Source organism: Contarinia nasturtii, unplaced genomic scaffold (genome assembly GCF_009176525.2).
Source record: "Contarinia nasturtii isolate CC-2019 unplaced genomic scaffold, AAFC_CNas_1.1 Cnas_scaffold_4311, whole genome shotgun sequence".
Classification (NCBI taxonomy): Eukaryota; Metazoa; Arthropoda; class Insecta; order Diptera; family Cecidomyiidae; genus Contarinia; species Contarinia nasturtii.
The window spans coordinates 3,779,382-3,792,657 of NW_022201606.1; the positions used below are offsets into that span (position 1 = coordinate 3,779,382).

General features: G+C 32.4%; 1 protein-coding gene across 3 annotated transcripts in view; it reads right to left on the minus strand.

Annotated features, from left to right (window-relative positions):
• Positions 1–13,276, minus strand: part of LOC116350949 (1-phosphatidylinositol 4,5-bisphosphate phosphodiesterase epsilon-1-like) — a 49,004-nt gene that overhangs the window by 32,346 nt on the left and 3,382 nt on the right. The window contains exon 2 of one of the 3 annotated variants that reach the window (XM_031782967.1): positions 5,821–6,171. The exons of 1 other annotated variant lie outside the window; for it this stretch is intronic. The gene's annotated coding sequence lies outside the window, so the exon portion shown is untranslated. Of the gene's footprint in view, positions 1–5,820; positions 6,570–13,276 lie in introns of those variants that run through there. One more of the 3 variants, XM_031782966.1, reaches the window with a different exon arrangement.

A 13,276-nucleotide genomic window follows, 5' to 3' on the forward strand; every position in this document is an offset into this window, starting at 1 on the left:
GCTAGACATTTGCTACCACACAATTCATATTCACTTATTCTCTTCAGAATAAAATCGAAGAATCTATCTCTTATATTTGTTTATTTTTTTATTTTCAATGATGTCTTTTATTCAATTTTTTTCAATGTCATTTTTATTTCCATTTTCACTTACATACTACTTGTAAGTTTACATTCTATACAAAAGGCACTTGTATATTTTCACATGAAGAATTCATTTTTAGGGAAAATATTCACAATTATCGTCCGCACCAGTTTTGGTACTTGGTTACCATTTAAATAGGTTACAATTCGAAATAAGAGAGTGACAATAAATACCCAAATTCATTTCGAGACCTTCTCAAGATAAGGATTAGCAGCCAAACAGATGGGTTGGCTGGTAGATCGAGGGTTGATTATAACATAAGTAAATTTGGCAGTGGTCTCTGGCTGTAGGTAATAATGCGAATAAAATATAAACAAGAGCACCTATGGAAGACAAAATCACCGTTAAGTGGGTTAGCGAAGATGTATCCCAACCAAATATTAATGATATTATAAGTTAAGTCTTCGCTGAATTAACAACAAAAGAAACACAATGCAACGTATTTCACTGAGCATATAATAAAAAAAGGGACAAAAAACCGCAAAAAAAGTTCTTCGCTTTTCGACACAAGAAGACAGAAGATGGTATGTGGTTTTGCCTTTAATTTCGTGGCCAGCTTTTTAACTCTCCTTTTTTAATGTTCTTACCCGTGTAAACATTTTACATCCACAGTCACGGTATATAAATTGAAGCATTTTTGATCAGTATTATCTCGTGGAAGACTCTTTTTTTATTTTTCATAGTAATTTTTTAGTACTCTTATTTGCTATGCAAATAGTATTAAAGTTTTTATACACACATCCAAAGCTTTTGCTGGGTCGCATACAGAATTCAAAAATACGACGCACACAAATAATAAATTGCAAAGAGTACGACGCAATAAAAAAGCGAACTGAAAAGTCACAGCACAAAGCGCTGTGTGCAAAAGGACAAAAAATGAGTACTGATAATTTTTTCTTTTCGAGAAAAAGCTCTTTCAAAAAAAAGTAGATTAAGGAACATTGTGAAAGACTTTTCCAATTTTCAATTCACACTTCTTCCATGTATACGTATCAAAGTAATTCGCAACGAATCCTTGGAAGACATTCTATTTTCATTTGAAATTCAGCCATAGCCGAAGTGTAAAAGACATAACTCAAATCATTTCACTGCTCCTAATCAAATGCAAAGATGATATTTTATTCATTCATTCAAGTTCTTAAATAAAATTATGGAAAACTTTCTCGTCAACATAGACATGAATTTAAAGTTTCGAAGTGCATAATGGAAATGAACAACCCACTTTCTTTTCCAAACTAAACCATTCAAACCGTGAAAAATCTGTTTGCCATTATTCCAAATGAATAATGTAATTTGCTATTTATTTTCGAAGACTTGTAGATCCTCATAGATAATGGATCTCAATCATTTCAATATTTAATTGAATGGACTTTTGGTCCTAAGTGACATACATACAAACTCACGCGATGTTTAGCTGCAGCATGTGATGGGACATTGCAATTTCTTTAAACAATCAACATAAATAATACTGCGTATTATAATATATGCCATAATTGACGGTACAATAAGAAGAGTGCTACGTATTAAATGGAATATTTAAAATGAAAATGAGAATTTGGTTCATCGCAAGCAAGCCTTAACAGTGATTTCATTTGCAGAACAACGTAATATAAATATTGTGATGGCAGAACAACGACAAGCATACTTTTTCCTTAACTGCTGAATAAGAACGAACGCAAAACACACACACACAAAACAATGTGAGCACATATCAAACTCTTTTTCATTTTTGAAATATTTAATACGTTTTATTCTTCTACCGTAGCTGTCAACTCATATTCGATAAATTATAAGATGTGATTTTGTGGATTTCCCGAATGAGAAATTGTTTAAAACCGTACAATATAAATGGTAAAAAATATTTTTCTAAATCATTTCAAATGTTCTTGGAAAAAATCATGTTCGTTGCGTTATTCGAAGGAAAATCGATAAAAAGACAAATTCAGACATAACATTTAGTTTATAGAAATCATATACAGATTCCATATGTTTGTGAGTTGTGTTTGTTAATTTTCTGAGTACCTGTAACGTGTGATACGAGTACTATTATATACATACATTTTGACCATTTGTTCAGTATTGTGATTGTTGGTGGAAAAGGGTCTCTAGCACGTAGCTATGTTGTATCTGGCATAATTTAGACAAAGCACGCATGTTCGGCTCTGTTTGTGTATATTTATGTTTGTCATTTGTTCCACACCGTAATTTCGGCTTGAATCTGGACAATAAAATTGGATGGAGTCAGCAGCTGAATATGTCATTTTTGATTAGTAAAAGTGAGTGCTGGTCAAGCGTTAACCTAAATTATCACAACCAAGCTCTGAATTTATTCTGAACAAACGAGAATTTACGACGAACACTGTCATACTTCCACTCTGAAGTTTTCTATTTATTTTCTATATTTCCATGGGCAATGGCTAATGGAATGATAATAGTTTTTAATTGTAATTCCATTGGCTTCAGTTCATTCAAGATTCTTTTAATCGGATTTATATTCAATGCATTAACCTTATCCAAATGCCTAATTGGAAAATCGATGTCAATCGACATGCTTTACGTACGTTCCGCGACGACTGCCGCTGTGGCCTGCTTCAAAATGGAACCAATTCTCACCGTATTGTACATCGATTGCGAGAGACACGCATATACATATAAATATACTTGTCGAGCACGTAATGCCCATGAGAAATCTCGCGAAATATAATACCACTTTATGGAATTCATTCGAAAACTTCGTTATCGGAACAATCAAAAAGAGAGCACATGAAATTCGAATTATTTCAATGGAATGGAAGTTGAGCAAAAAAGAAAAATATTCCGAGACATGGTCTCATATTTGCCACAAAGTCCAATCTAATTGTCTAAGTTGATGTAAATTGGAACGTCTAGATAATTCACAAGTTCGCAGGAAATGTTAAAGAATCGTTAACAATATGGTTTTATCTTTATATCTTCAACAGTTACTGCATTTCGAAACGTTCACAGTTCAGATTTTGTACTTGTGTTCAATACATTACCACGATATATTTATATATCTGCATTGAAATCATTTCAATTATCATGAATATCTGAAGCATTGAATACTCGTTAAACTTTTATATAAATCAACATTTATCTAAATACATTGTATCTAGAAACTAAGTACTTTGTTGTAATTTCGTTGAGCTGTACACAAGCCAACGGGATTATTTTACATTGTTTTTCATTTTACAGAAAAAGTTCAGCAAAATGCTTGCAAAACAAAATAGCTTTAATGAACATTAGAATTTTCTGCGATAATCCATTATCAAGATTCAAATAAATATAAGCCCATTGCCTCTGGGATTTCACACAGACTCAAAATATGAAAGAAAAAACACACAAAATCATGTCAAACTTGTTCAAAACGAAGAATTTCTCGGTTCGGTATGTTTTCTGATACAGAATATGCAAAAAGTTTCGATTTCATTTCGACTTGAACATTAATATCAATTAAAAAAAAAAAAAAAACATAAAACCATAAATGCTACTCATTGTTCTCTTCATTATTCAAGAGAAATTGGAATTTATATGAATTTGAAAAAAACATTTCAATATAAAATATTTGCACAAAATTTCAAAATTTTTGGAATAAAATTTGAGTTTAGTTTCAATTATATTTGTTTTTCTATACATTGGCTATGAAGGTCATCATTTTAACCAGAATTCATGTGCGTATGTTAGCTGGAATCAAAATAATTAAATCCAAATAATGGTAGCATGTTCAATTTTTGATTGATATTACACTGAAAAGCATCTACTGTTCGAGGCAGACATTTTATTCTTCCATAGTCATGACATTAAGCTTGTGCATGATAAATTTTTTATCAGTGATGTTTTATTGTTTTTTTTTTCTGGGGCCATTCAACATTTGAACACCAAATGATACGATAAAATTCACATAAATAATATTAGTTCGGCTGGCATATAGCAACTTTTTTCAATAATATCCCACATGACACACTTATGCATATACATCGACAGCTGTTACGAGATAATTGAAATTGTCCTCGTATTGATAAGAATGGGAAAAATATACAATATATGTGTGTCTATCATACCAAACAAATGGTGGAAAATTGGCATGGTGCATGGCATGAAAAGAACGAAATAAACGATAAAGATAAATTGACGAATGAAAACAAAACCAACAAATTTAACTTGGATTTTACGGTGAAAGGCATTCTATTCATTGAATGAAATATCACTAATTGTGTTACTTCCGACAGTATATTCAATAAATTTGTGTTGTTTGGTTTCATGGGGTTTTTTGTACGAATTTTCTGTGTTAACATTGGCAATGAATGTGGTTTTTGTTGTACCAAAACACTTGTTGTATCGATCGTTTTTATTGTTGTCCTCATTTTTCAATTTCATTTAATCAGACTTCCAACATTTTCCTTCAACTTCTTGCTCACTTCCATATTTTTTTCTCATTATTCTTCGATTTTTTTTTATATTCCAATTACATGAGCTTGTTTATCAGCTACCGTCGTTTCTATATCATGCTCGAGATGAAATGACGCAATTTCTCATTTGCAATTTTGTGTTAAAACTCTCGGTGTGTTCATGTTAATTTTCCTGCGGACAAAGCCAACGTTTTTCTGATTTTTTAAAATATATTTATGCAGTCTGGGTGGTATGTGCATGTTTTATGCACAACTGTTGTTGACAAGTTCCGCTTATGAAATTATTTATATTATGATTAACTTTCCAATTCTTTCTCGATTAGTTAATTAAACTCAAAACTGAAATTTGCACCAGCGTAATAAAATAACACAATGATGTATACACATGTATGATACGTCGCTGTGTAACTCTTAATTTCATCCGACTTTAATGATATCCGAACTTTACGATGTCATTTGGTCTGTATTTAATGACTATTCACGCCAAATGCTGTTCACTTTTAATAGCATTTTTGCTGGGTATGAACGTTTTGTTAAACGAAGCGAACATAAATAGCAATGTCAGTAGGAAAATGAGAAAATTTGGTGAAAATCGATAATTTACTAAATCTATGAACTCTGGCTCGAAATGATATATTTTGCTTGCAAATGAAATGAATACATGAAATTAAATTTTCAATTTTCATTAAGTTTTATTCAATGAACGTAGGTATAAATAAAATCAATGATGAATATTGATATGATGTCAGATTTGATTTGGATGTTTATGTCGATGTCTATGTTGATATTGACTACACTGACGTCAATATGTCGTGTCTTTTTGCCATGTCTCTAAATAATTCTTTTTCTCTCGTTTCATTCACATGGCATTGGATTTCAAAGTGCCAAAATGCTTGATAGAAATAAAAAGAACTGAATCAATTCTAAATAATTTATAATTCAAAGGCTTGAAAATCACATTTCTCATGTAAACTACGGTATATGAGCAATATTTCTTTTGTAAACCTATATCTTTTGTTCAATCAAACAAAATTGGAACATAATCAATACATGAAAAGTTTAACTTTCGAAACACTCTTCGGGATTTTCAATTTTGGATGCGAAAGAATAAAAATTGAACAAGAAAAAAAAATTCAAAACCAAAATCCGATATATGAATGCGCTGAATAAAATTTACATAAAAAATAGACAAGAGAACACCGATGGTATGAAAGCTTTTTGTGTATTTAGAAAAGTTTATGTTTCATACCTTTCTCCCCTCAGATCACTGTAGATATCTTCGGATGGATTCAATACGGGTTGAGCGAGCTGTGTAAAATGTCCTCTAAAAATATTTAGATTATATGGATGTATCTATTCACATATAGAATATATTCCATTCTTCAGCACGTATGTGAAATGAGACGTTGCAAAATTGTCCTTGCTGTGCAATTTTTGTCTTCTCTTGCTCGATTTCTCTCTTTCTCTCTCTATCTTTCTTTTCCTATTTCATGTTTCTCTTTTATTTTACATTCGTTATTCGTTGTGTTCAGATTTTCGCAAGTATTTTTTCTCAATTGTTACGTATTAACGTGATATGTCGTTTATGTTTTTCGAATCACTAGAGAACAAATGCAATTTCATCAATGATACAAATAACCAGTGGGTGGTATGATATCAGAAATTCAGTTTCATTTGATTGAGCTCATATCAAAATGAATTTATTCCGAGCTTATCATTTAGAAAAATGCAAGAAATCCAGGTGGCATTGTTTATCCAATCAATCACTCGAACTTATTTTCACTAAAATTTGGTGAAATTAGATGGTTACACTTCGTTTTTATAATTACTAATTTCAAATAACACAATCGCATCAAACTAAAAAATTATTATAATTTCCCTTAAATTTTCTCATCAAATTGTGAAGTATATGTATGCAAAGGGTCGCTGTGACTTTGAAGAAAAAAAAATATTAGAAAATACACGAATTTTAACTGACGAGCGAAAATTCCGATGTCAAACTGACCCAAGAGCTTCCAATAAACTGATTGGGGGAACAAACTTTTTGTGATGGTTGAAGCAAATTTCTTGTCTGTTTCAATATCGCATTCCAGTGTACGGATAACAAAACGCGACTACAGCAGCGACGCTACAACGATGCGTTTGTTGCGCCGTCGCATCATTCGAGCGTATATCCAAAGCCATTACCAACGTATTAAATTTTACTTTTGTGGAAAATGCTGTTTTAACCTAGCCATAAGCAAGCTTTTACCTAAAAAAAGGCAGCAGTCATATGCATCAATTTCATTCCTAGTATTTGTTACTTAATGTCCTTCTGCTTTTCGATGCGGCCATACGATACGTCTACTTTATTTCCCATTCATTACATTTATCTGTCTGCATATGTGTTTCCATCAATACAGTTAGTTTTTCTTTCTCTATTTTTATTGTACATAGAGCAAATCCAAAAATATACAGACCATACAACAAAATTTCCTTTGAATACAAAAACAATTCAACTAAAATGCAATCGAGTAGGTATATTTGCAATAAACGAATTTATAGAGAAAAAAAAAGGTTTAAAATAAACGCTTAATCATTATCACATGTTTGGATTCCACAGAATTGTGTGGATGTGAACGATATGTAAGAGAATGAAAAAAAATATTAAATGCCAAACAGCGCGTTTAAATCATTTGCGTGACGACACAATGAAAATAAAACAAAGCAACATGAAAAATGACTTGCGTTTGCTAAAAAGAACTACCAAAACGAAAACTGCTACAGAAAAAATATATGCATGGAAAGGAGCGTATGTATATAAACGAATGAAAGTGGTTGCCACACACTGTGGAACACAGTAAAATGGCAAAAATGAGGGAGTAGTTTTCACTGGTCGATGCGTGTGGTTGTTTCTGCTGATCGAATGAATGGATAAATAAAATAAAAGGCTTCCAAGCACCGTTGTTTATGAATACTTTTTAGGCTTTTGTTGTTGATTTTTCGAAACAAAATTTATATTTTTCAATCTTAAAATGAAAAAAAAAAAAAAAAAACTCATCTCGCGTATGAAAATCACAAATATTTTCATTGAAAAGATTTCTTCCTTTTTCGATGACGAAGCAAACGAAGGGGAACAAGCATTCAACGGAAAACAATAAAAATGCAAAACAAGTCCGATATACTTGATATGAATTTTCCTGATGAAAATGAAAACATAACCCCGGCAGCCGTAACCCAGGCAGCCGACGATTTAAATTGGAAACGTATTGAAGCGGATGAGATATTACATTCGAATGAAAACGAAAAGAAATCATATTTGGAGTAAAGCTAAGAAAAGCCTTTTCATAGACGGTAATTTGCCATTTTCTGAATGGATGCTTCATGTTTATTTCATAATAAAAAAAACGCTGCCTCATCTTGTTCGGTATTTGGTTCTATTGTAGTTCGACTGCCATTTACGTTCACATTTCTTTTCTTTATGTTATGATGCCATTTTAGTTGGCCATTTTTCATTGGATTTTAATTGTAATCAAGAATAATTGGAATGAAATTTATTTGCTTTATTACTAGCACAAATCACTTTCAAACCATACACACTGCATTTGTTTTTCTTTCATTTTGATAGTTATTGTTGAGCGTCATTTAGCTTTGTGTCCATAAACACAAATACCATCCCAAAAACCGTTCCACACGCTCAGTACACAGTTCTAATTCAATACATAAATAACCGAACAGTGAAAGAGAAAAAATGGCAAAATGAATGTGTTTCGTTAAATGAAAAAGGCAACAACAAAAAATGAATCCATCCAAATTGTGAAATTCATCTATTCGAATCTGTGGCACGTGCATAATATGGTGTGCTATTGATGTTTCGGGATTGCACGTTTAGCATTTGAACGTCTAGTGTACAAAAGGCATCTTTACAAAATGTGATATTACAACATGTTTATGCGTGTATAGAACGCTTTTAATCTCAAGTGAGAGTGGAAAAAAAGAACTAGCAATGTACACGGCAGTCTCTTGTGACTACGACAAATGATTCAACATAAATCGCTTGAGCTATGAAAAGAAGAAGAAAAAAATGGGCGCTACATAACACACACGCACACGTCCATTTTTCACTGGGTGAATCAGGCGCAAAATACTTGTAATCTCTCTGTGAATTTGTAGATAAGCATTCTTTTTTGGCAGTGACTTGAGTGCTCACACCTACATAAAAATGAGCAACATTACATTTCGAATTGGACAATTTAGTAACCACCTCTTTCAGCAATGTCATATTTCATAAACAAAACCGAAAATAAAATGTTGATTCACCCTGTTTCGCAGCAAATACCCGAGTAGTAGAGGCACGAACTAACACACAGCTGTCGTGAATTTTATGTAATTTTCTATAACAAATTTATTTATTTTGTAAATTTGAACGTATGAAGGCTGTCTATCACGTTATATCAAAGGCGAAAAGCTCAAAATGAGCTAAGCACCAAATATCACAGAAAAATGAAAGCGTAAATGACTAAAACTTCAGTCAATTTATCTGTATTAAAAGATTTTCGGTTATAAAATATATACAAATACATAGATGAATGTACAATGTTGCTGTTTCAATGGTAGTTTTGCTAATCCACAAAACAAAGTCGAAGTTGTTCGTTGATTAGACAAAAGATATTGTGCACAGAATAAAATTTAAACCATTATTTCTTGTTCATTTCATTGGAAATTTACGATCTTTTACTTCAATATAAATACTGGAGCAACTATATCAACAGAAGCATTTCACTGCCAAACTCACTGAATGATTGAATTTTGGAGTCAATGTGACGGGACTGATTGAGGAAAAGTATTTTCTATTTTGCTAAACATGTTGGTGAAACGTAAACGCCATCAGACTTTAGAAACATTCAATGATTCCGCGTTTATATTAGCCGAAACGCTAAAATCGTTGAAAAAAAAACGAAAACACAACATCGAACGCGATTCATCGATTCGAAAAGATACAGATAGTTAAATATAGCGACTGGAAGCATTCCTTGTGAGTAGCGTACATTAATCGTATTTGCTAGACAAATAAATATTCTCCATGTTTATTTGCTCCAAATAACAGTGACATTTTCCTATTACATATGCATGGGGTTCCACTTTTACTTTTTTTCGCTATGGCTTATGCGACACCGAACTACGCTTTGTTTTGTTGATTTGTGATTGTTACCTTTTTATAATTTTATCATGTTACACGTGAACGTTGATTGGCACTCCGCCTAAACAATTGCCATTGAAACCCAGTACCGTATTAACGAAGTTACGTGAGCCCAGAATATTTTGAAAAATTCTGAGACATTCGTCGAATGGATGCTATTTTGGAGGATGATAAAAATATTTAATAGTGCCATCGAGACCTGCGAGGCAAACATTTCATATGGTTGATACGCCACTGCATTACAAGAATTACGTCTGAGGCTATAAATAAGCCTGAGCATAAGAAAGAACTACTTATTTTTGTATCACATAATGGATTTCAATTATTGAACTCTGCTGAGCATAACAATCTTCTTTGCGTTGATAAAATCAACTTTGTCATTGCATCTTTCGTGCTAATGCAAAATGTGATAAGAACTGAGTCGAGCAAATCAGAAAAGTTTCCATGATGTTTCTTCACTTCACACGGTTGGCATATCTCTTGAGAAGATGAGAAGGAAAACTTCGTTCTAAGATTGAATGGATTTTGAAACTAAATTGTTATCAAATTAAATGAGTAGCTAATAGAGCTTTTTCGCATACATAACATGGTAATTTCAGTGAAATTGGCTCCTAAGTGAATTCGTTTCGTAAATATGTTGAATTTATTATGACTATGGATGAAAATTTAAAGTGTGTAATCATTTGTTGTGGTTTTATGGACTACAAAATTAAAATTATTTTATCTAATTATAATAGTCATAAGTACGCACTATTCTACAGTGCAACAGCAATCGAGAGATGCAAATGTGTATCAGCTTATAATCAGATATTGATTATTACGTGATAAATAAGTTAAATTCTAAATGCTTAGATAATTGCATAATTTTTGACATTACCCAAGATGTGTGACTACACTTCACATTTCAATTTTTCACGCTGAAACAAATGATTTCGAACATTTTACCAAGAACCAAGTTAAATACAAAATGAAATGCGCATATTTCACGCAAAGTGAGAATAAAAGTTGTGACAATATCACGTTCGTTGAAATCCATTTGAATAAGATCACAACGATGCGAATGCAAAAGCTGTAAAATTGTACGGGTGTGAAATGGAAACATGTGCATCCACTGACATTCATTCTCTAAAAAATTTCGAGTTGAATAAATAAATAATTTCGAACTAGAAATGAAAAAACGAAACGAAACGCAAGTGTTCCGAATTCAATGACAATCAACCATGGCCTGAATAAAACATAATGATTGTAATACAACGACGAACGATATACATTTAACGATACATTCAATGGTAGAAGTTGTAGCACCGACAAATTATTACCGTTCCATGCCAACGAGAGAGAACAAAAACTTTATCGTGAATTAGATGAGGAAGAATGGCAATGGCGACATGCGACAATCAAAGTTTTCTAATTGAAAGAAGCTAAGAATTCAGCTATCTGGCTATGTTTTTCGATACCCATTTTAATGTTCGCATGAAAAATACGAACTCTAGCGCAAATGAAGAGAAGAAAGAAAAAAACAGCAGTGGAGATTTCCAACATGTGCATGACTTGTTCATAAGGATACTTTGAATACCCGTTGCTGGAAATTATTCATTTCATAGCGTTGGAGGAAAAAAAGCTTACCCCCTATAAAAGTTCACAACTTCTTCTTGAATGAATGAATGAATCAATCAAGTGAGGAAAAAGGCAGCTGACTGAAAACGGAATGAGCATTCGGATATTCAGTGTGATACAAATGAATTTGGACTTGCGATAAAATCAAATGGAAATCATTCAAAACTGGCTTCACTTTTACAGGAATGAAAAGAAAAAAAAGTAATCTCTGAAAGTCGATAATAAGTGCCTTTTAATTTGTTGGCCCTTTTTTTCAATTTCAACACAGCCATAATTTTTTAAGTACTGCTCCAATTTGACTTGTTAGCATAACAAAGTAATTCCATCCAAAGTCATGGGATATGCTGCATTCGCTTGTTCCATTTACTTTTTTCATATAATATAATAATATTATTTCCATTATTATTATTATTATTGAATCAAACGAAAAAAAGAAATATGTTGATGCTGAGGTCTTGTGATCATTATTTTGGATTTTTATCGCATTCATTTTACCCCGGGAAACAATTCCCATTCAAACGATATTCGATTACAAAATGTTCGCGGTCCTCGTTTCATCGTAAAACAAGCTGTGACAATGATGGCATGATGATGGGATGACAACAATAGTTAATGAAATGGTTTTATTACAGAAATATGACATAAACATTCACACACACTCAAACGAGATGGAAAAAAATAGAGATGAACGGAATATATCGTGCTGTGTTAGTTATATATTCATGATTTGATGAAGGCACATAGCCCAAATTATGGTGGCATTTGAATGGAAAGGATCTATCTATCGCATCACTGATTCTCATTTGTATTGAGCTCGATTAGGTGTGGATAGATAAAACAAAGCGGCACCCCAATACACATTCAAATGGCGAACACAAAAAAAATGTTTCACTTATAATATTAGCATAAAATTCAGATTTTAATTCAAAAATCATGAATTGAAGTTGGTGAGCTTTTCCATTGAAAATGATGTGAGATACGCAGAAAATGCTGCAGAATTATTCGGATATCCAGCTCAGCAGATGCGACGTGTTTATATATGTATATGGTATCCATTGGCCTTTAAACCGATAAATTCACATGTATTTTGTTGCTGTTGTTGATGAAATGATGATAGTAAATAGGATTAACAAAGTTATCCGACATCAAAGCCAATTTATGGCATTTTGTGTATGATCATCGAAGTCTAGAGCTGAGCCAATGAGCCGTCGAGCCGTCGGGCATATTACTGTTTCTAAAAATCTAATGTTACATAACATCAGTGATATGGCTCAAAATGATACGCATCAAAATGAAACAATTGCAGACAATTTTGTCGCACAGCTTGCTCGCATGTCTCAGACTGTAGTTGCTGTACTGTATTCACGTCATTTGATGCTACACGGTGCATATTTCATTTGTTTCGTTGCTGTTTTCTCGTTCAATAAAACTGTCTCAATCACATGAGCTTTGCTGTCAAATTGTAAGTGAAAAGGATGGTGATGATAAGTATTGTGGAAGTAACCAACAGCGACAACTCGTTTATACAATGTTATGAATTTCAGATTTCTTCGAAAAACCGGAAAAGTAAAACTGAATCTTATTATAAAGTCAAATGTGATCTAACGTTTTAACGTAAAGAAAATATTGCCACACTGATAATACCGTAAGCAAAAAGTGGATGATATTTGCGCTCAATGACACTCAATTTGGCAGCCACTCTCAAAGTGTGCGCTCGACAAAGCTAGTACTTTGTATTATTTTGGGGTTAGATGATGAAATGTGATTGACGATGTGTGCAAACTGTGAGTATTTGGTTCGGGTTGCGTGTATTTGATATGTATTTATGCAGAAAAAGATAAAATTATAATTCATAAATCCATATTATGATAGTATACAGAGAGTATATCCGTATATGGATCAAAAGAAA